General features: G+C 37.2%; 1 long non-coding RNA gene across 1 annotated transcript; it reads left to right on the top strand.

Annotated features, from left to right (window-relative positions):
• Positions 1-1052: 1052 nt before the first annotated feature.
• LOC136436034 (uncharacterized) lies at positions 1053-6244 on the top strand. The gene is made up of 3 exons (XR_010755992.1): positions 1053-1219; positions 5259-5357; positions 6135-6244. It is a non-coding gene; the product is annotated as an uncharacterized lncRNA (long non-coding RNA).
• The last annotated feature ends 478 nt before the right edge of the window (positions 6245-6722 follow it).

The following is a 6722-nucleotide window of genomic DNA, read 5'->3' as shown; positions in this document are numbered from 1 at the left end:
CAAGGCGTGTTTTTTAAAACAAATATGATACTCACTAAACCCATGCAGACCCTAACCATGTATTCCCTATGCGTAAACATACATCAGTAATCGTGGATATTTTCGGCATTAATTAGGGTGGTTAAGCACAATAAGAAGGACAATTGTTAATAAGATATAAAGGAACACATAGCAATACGAGTTTTTATCAACCCCCATGACATTCTTTTTGTAATGTAACTTTTGCCCGGCCTTGTCAGGCACACTGTATTAGGCTATAGGCTGAGGTTGTTTAATTTGATTAATTAAAAAAAGAGGGCCATCTGGGGAATTCGGTAGAATACTGATTGATTTTTGATGCGCACGGGACTAGTGGGTACTTTATCGTATACTGTAAAAATATTCATGTTTACTTCTTAAAATTATTATCAATTGGAAAATTACTCCCCCCTATGGAGTTTAGGACTCTTTTAACGTGTTCAGTTTAGGCATATTTGTCCAACCCACAGTTGGCGACATAACGAAAAGGGGACAAAATAGAAAGCCTGACAAAAACATCTAAAACACGTCAAAAACCAGCCGGACCTACTCCTCAGCTTGGAGAGTACACTTCACCAAAACTGCAACACTACTTGGTATGGAAAAGTCACATGCACCATGTCTTTCAACATGTGCATGATATGGAATAAAGATTCATTCTATTCATATATATGGACTGTACCATTTCATCATCACTTTCAATATTTTTTTCGTGACCAAGTAAAACACATATCAGCACACTAGACACATATACTAGTCCTGTACCACCAAATAATTTTAACCCTATCTAGACTGGACTCACCCCCCCCCCCCCCACACACACACACATAACTTCCAAACGGTATGGTGCATGATCAAATTTGCAGGGGGTGATAAGAATTCGTATATTAATCACTCTCCATAATAAGCCTTGATTATTTTTCAAATATAATGTGTTTATTATTACTCCTGGATGATCTTTAGCTCTCTATATGAGCTGGATGTGCATGTGACAACTAATCTACAGCCAGGGCATATGATTATGAATACAGCACGAGAGTAACAACAAACAAAGTAGAGATATGGATCAGCTCGAAAGTCGACACATCTCGGGTGGCAGGGCCTCTCAGTGCCTCAGTTTTTCAATTCTGCACAAAATCAGCCAAGATCCAGCTTTACGTCCGAGTATTCCTGTCAAGATTCCATTGCAGCTTTACCTTCGGTAAGTCCCGTTACTCACTTGCCGTAGCATTTCATGCATTGATGTTGCGCGTTACCTCTACAATTAAATCATGATATCTTAAGCTGCTATCTCTGAAAACTGCATCTGAACTAACGTAAGTACTGCAGTTTAACATCATTACATCGTCGAAGAAAGGCTGGTACATTTGTACTATTCTATACTCAGAAAACGTGCACGCCTTATTTGTATATCAAATGAGAACATAGTCTAATTCCATAGACGGCATCAAATAACGGGAATCTTTTATTTGGAAAGTTCGTAATATGAAAATATTAACCCTCATCCGACCGACACATTTTTGCGACGAATCTGGCCGTATGGGGTCCAAACGGACCCCATTTTGCTTTGCCCCCTAAATATATTTCTGTAGGATCTTATTGTAGTTATTGTGCATATCCTGTTTTAATAATCTATGGAGAATATTTTGACAAGTTTTGGTGTTGATGATTAATGCTCATTATCATAATTTATGCAGAAAATGAGGAGAACCCGCATTTTCCTTTAACCCTATCTAGACTTGGGGGGCTAAAAGTGCCCGCGCCAACTTTGACATCGAATAACTGCCAAATGACGTATGGTAAGACTACCATAATTGGTGACTTTTCCTAAAATTTAGTTGGCAACAATTCCATGATAATACTTTAAGTTTATCATTTTTCCTGTTGCCATGGCAACGGGTTTATGACAGGCATTTTATACAAAAAGTCACTAATTTTGTAAAAACAATGATATTTCTCAGGTTTTGTTGCTCAACCACATTAGTTTTCCAACATGTATAACATCATATGTATTTAGATGTAACTTTCATGATTTATTATTCATAATTTATGCTAATTTGATTACGTAATCGCTAAAAATCCAAGATGGCGGACAAGATGTTTATTTTAGGTATAAACAGGCTTTTTGCCTCCAAAATCCGTCACTACCTGGTATTTTCTTAACCAGAAACATTCGGATTAACGTTTCCAGTCTCTTTCTTTTGTGATTTGGGGTCATAAATGGAAAAAATGTAATTTAAAAATTTCAAAATGGCCGATCCAAGATGGCGGATCTCAGGGATCGCTAACGACACATGACGTCATTCTATGACGTCATATTGACCGCAACGTAATCGCCATTGACGTTGTATGCCTTGGCATACCTTAAAATCAATAATACACTCTATTATGTTTAATACCTTTCAATATTATGGGACTTCCCTATTTAGCCTATAAAATCACATCGATGACGTCATAATTACGTAATATTACGTCATAACGTCACAAAATTTACAGCAATTATAAACCTTTACGCGAAGATCACTCCCTGCAAATTTAGTGAGGATACATTGTACCGTTTGGAAGTTATGAGGAATTTCTTTCTAATTACGTAATAAACAATGTGAAATCATCTGGGGTCCGTTTGGACCCCAGTGGACAACACGCACACTTTAGAGTATAACTTCCGCAAAAATCGGCCAATCCCAGTAAAAATTTCTCAGGAGTTGTAAGACATGTACATAAACAAACTCATGGAAGGAATTTTTTCTCCAACGAAAAATGTTGATATGGCACACATTCAAACACGCCTGGGGTCCAAACGGACCCCATACGGTCGGATGAGGGTTAACAGGGTTAACATAAACTCTATAAATCAGTATCTCATTCGTGAAGTTGATGAGGAAATGCCAGTGCAATAAGCTAAAATTTCTCAACGAAAGCAGGCAGGCATGAAACTCTAGTTTCACAAATAAGTTTTTTTCCTGTTGCATAAGATTTACGTTGAGGCCGCATCCATGATTGTTTAGTATATCCGGTCGCTCAGTTCCGGAGTTCACTAAAAGCTCGGATACTTTCTACTCTTCCACGGGGTATACCAGGGCGGATCCATAATATCATTATATCTTGTTTGTAACCATTGATACTGCATTGTGATTCATAAAGTACACTACTCGGGTTTTGTTTCACTACCTATTTACGCAAGGGAAATCAACAAAATCCCAAACCGTTCCCATTAACTAAATTGGTAATACTATTGTTATTGAAATTGAGTTTGTGCACATGATATCGTCACCTATTCAAGCCGAATGAATGAAAAGGAAAATACATCGAAATTTCAACAAAAAAATACATCGGCACTGCAAAAAGTCTCGATACTGATTATGTTCGTCTAAAGTCAGTATCGCACTTTCTCTGAAGTTAATTGTGCATCTTAAGATACACGTCCGTAGGCAGAATCTGTTACATCCATAAAAATGGAAATCTAGTTTTGGATGTGTCTGTATATGTGTGTGTGTTTGTGTTTCCGCACTACTGTAGTCAGCATAATTTATATAGTTTATGGCAAGTGGAGCATCAGCAGATACCAATTATGCAAATGTTTATGCAGATGGGTATTCTGTTTATGCAGAATATCCATCTGCATAAACAGAATAGATCTCCGAACTCTTGTTTGGCGTGTTTCATTTCTTTGTTTGGGAGACAATCAAGAGCCAGAAGCAATGTAGGGGTTCGGGTTCCTCAGCCCCCTGGATATTTGGAATTTCCTATCTGAAAAGTCAAATATTTGTGGTCGACCAAAATCTACCCTGAAAATGAGGAACACTTAAACAAGTGTAAACCAAAGTGTATGGAAACAATCATCATCCGAAGGAGATGGAAATAGATACGGCATGTGTTGTGGAATGATCCAAATGACATAGCAAGAGTAGCAATGAACTGGACCCCGGAAGGGAGGAGAAAACAAGACAGACCAAAAAACACATGGCGACGAACAATGGCAGGGGAACTGGAGTACTTTAGCCATACTTAGAATAGTATCCAGAGGGTCGCCCAGGACAGACAGAGCTGGCAAACTTTGGCTGCTGCCCTACAGGAGGCATAAAGGACAGTAAGTAAGTAAGTAAAATATACCCTTTGACCACATATCGATTTTTGGATGGTGTCTTGTACCATTTGAAATATGCGTCATCCAATCGAGAGTGGATACGTCAATTAGTTATTGATACAACGGAAACCAGAACAATCGATCGATACAAGTGACAAAGGGTCGTTCAGTCGACCGTTATAAGATTTATCATAGCAGAAGCAGCAGCTAAAAGGGTAAGTAAGAACAGATATTAGGTCTTCCGCTTACCACTTTTAGACAAATGATGGTCACCATACAACCAAAGGTCCTGTACAACAAAATCACATTCCAGTCAGAGATCCACAACTACCAAACACGCTCAACTAGAACAAACACAATCAGACTTCCAAAACCAAAGCCCAAAAAAGGTGTCGAACAAAACTTGCGATAATTAGGAAATAATTGGACGGTAATTATTGCTTTTAAGGAGCTATGTTTTTTTGGTCCTCTACTGTCACTTCGTATGTCTTTGCATGTTTTGACTGTTATTTGCAAATATGAATTACCACAGGAAGAATATCCTCTTATGAGGCTAATTGTGGATCTAAATAAATCTAAAAAAATACATATATCAGCATAACAGAGGTATAATCGGTAATAACATTACAGTTTCCTTTTTTTTTTACCACACGCCATGTTATTTTAATAAAATGGGACGTTTCGAAGATGCATTGTTTGTAACACGGACATCTGCAACATTTCTCACCTCCTTGAAAATAACAACTCCCTGAAGGTCACAACGATGGCGGATGATATCTTGACATGTTGTTTATCATATTGTCTCTTTGCACTACTTCGATTCAAATATGAAGTAATTGAAAATGATTAAGTGGGTCAAGCGATAACGTATCGTCATATTATCAAGATGCTAAATAAGATATGAGGAATCAGTCCATGAAAACTCTACAGGAAAGTACGAGTCAGGAAGTAGTCTTGTTAAAGGTTTTTCTACATTTCTATCGAGCATATATGACGGCAAATGATATCCTGGTAAACCTAAAAGTCGTGCGATATCAGGAAAGTACAAAGAATATGACCGTATTTTACTTTATACTAATTTAATCTTACATTGATGCATTCAATTTTTGGCGACACTTCAGGAACAAGGCAATTTTCTCCCCTTTAACCACAGGGAACCTCTGGTGTGACAATGAAGTTAACGTCGCGGCAGATTCTTAGAAGGGTACCGATAATGTCTGCTATTATAACGACAGTAGCGGCATTTCTCTTGGTGAGTGTATCTGTATTCCATATAATCCCCATATATTTAGTTAGAACTAGATCATTACGAACGTCATTACGAACGGCAATAGATCATACAGTGTACATATCGTTATGTTCATGGATGATAAAAGTAAAAGGACTATCGATATTTCAAGACAAACCTTAAGAATGTTTAAAGATTCCAAAATTTGAAAGTGTGAAAGAGAAGAAATGAGTCTGAAATATCGCTGAAGGATAGTTATGATATTTGGCATTTGATATTTACCTACTCAGTTTTGCTTGGAAATTACGCACAAGCACTGGCATGAGGTTATTGGGGTTAAGTTAAAATTTATATGCACTTTTCTATTGGTTTTCAAAAGGAAATTACAAAAGGAAATAATATTCAGAATATGAGCATACATAGGTCACAAAAAACAAGTTGAAGAAGGAACAATGGGTCCAGATTTACTATACATACACTTACAGAGAATTATAGCATCCTTTCAACATCAACTAGCATTTGCCACCAATCATAACTGTTTGAGTATCAAATATATTATTTCCTTACATCTATATCACTGCATAATGGCTAGTCTATTCAATGTAAAATTTTATGAAATAGTTCTCACAAACTTGGGAGAATCAGAGTCGTTGACGCAAAGTAGTGGATACTACTTGAAAAGTCTGACCGTTTCGAAAATCATATCTAGTTGCTTGAGTATCAGATTTAGCTATTCGATGTATCTTACTAGCTGGATGTCTAAGCTTCAGCGACGTGTGACAAACTTGCCTTTTCTCACAGGTCAGCACCTTAAGATGGGACATCACTCTTCGTCACTCGAATTCATCTAAACCGAAACCGAAGAATAAGGTTAGAAAATTCGTAACCGCCATCTGTATAAGTAGCTTAGTTATGCACAGTTCCTATTCAATCTTGGTTAGTATCATTAAATGTGTATCGCTATTTTTTCCACGATCTGCTTGAATTAACCTTCCTTATCCGACCCATACACGCTACCTAATGAGACTTCAAGGCTAAAACTTACACTAGGTAAAATAACGGATTAAACCAATGTCATGAAATTGCAGCGTACATGGAGCGTACACAAAATCGTGGGTATTAATTCAAAGGTGATTAATATTACGTAGGACACAATACTTCGTGAACAAATTAAGGCCTAGTGTGGCCTAGTGTGCTTAATACCCTTTTAGCCTATGGTTAATTTTTAGCTTAATGCCATTTTTTTTCAGAAATAGCAATGTCCTTAAAACATTTTAGTCTACGACGCTATTCATTGTGGTGACAGTTAGTTTGTTTTCACTGTATATTGCATGTCAGTTGCCAAGTGTCGCATGTGACATCTTTGATATGATATTACGATGATTTGAT

Source organism: Branchiostoma lanceolatum, chromosome 6 (genome assembly GCF_035083965.1).
Source record: "Branchiostoma lanceolatum isolate klBraLanc5 chromosome 6, klBraLanc5.hap2, whole genome shotgun sequence".
NCBI lineage: Eukaryota > Metazoa > Chordata > Leptocardii > Amphioxiformes > Branchiostomatidae > Branchiostoma > Branchiostoma lanceolatum.
This window is presented reverse-complemented; position numbering and strand designations above follow the sequence as displayed.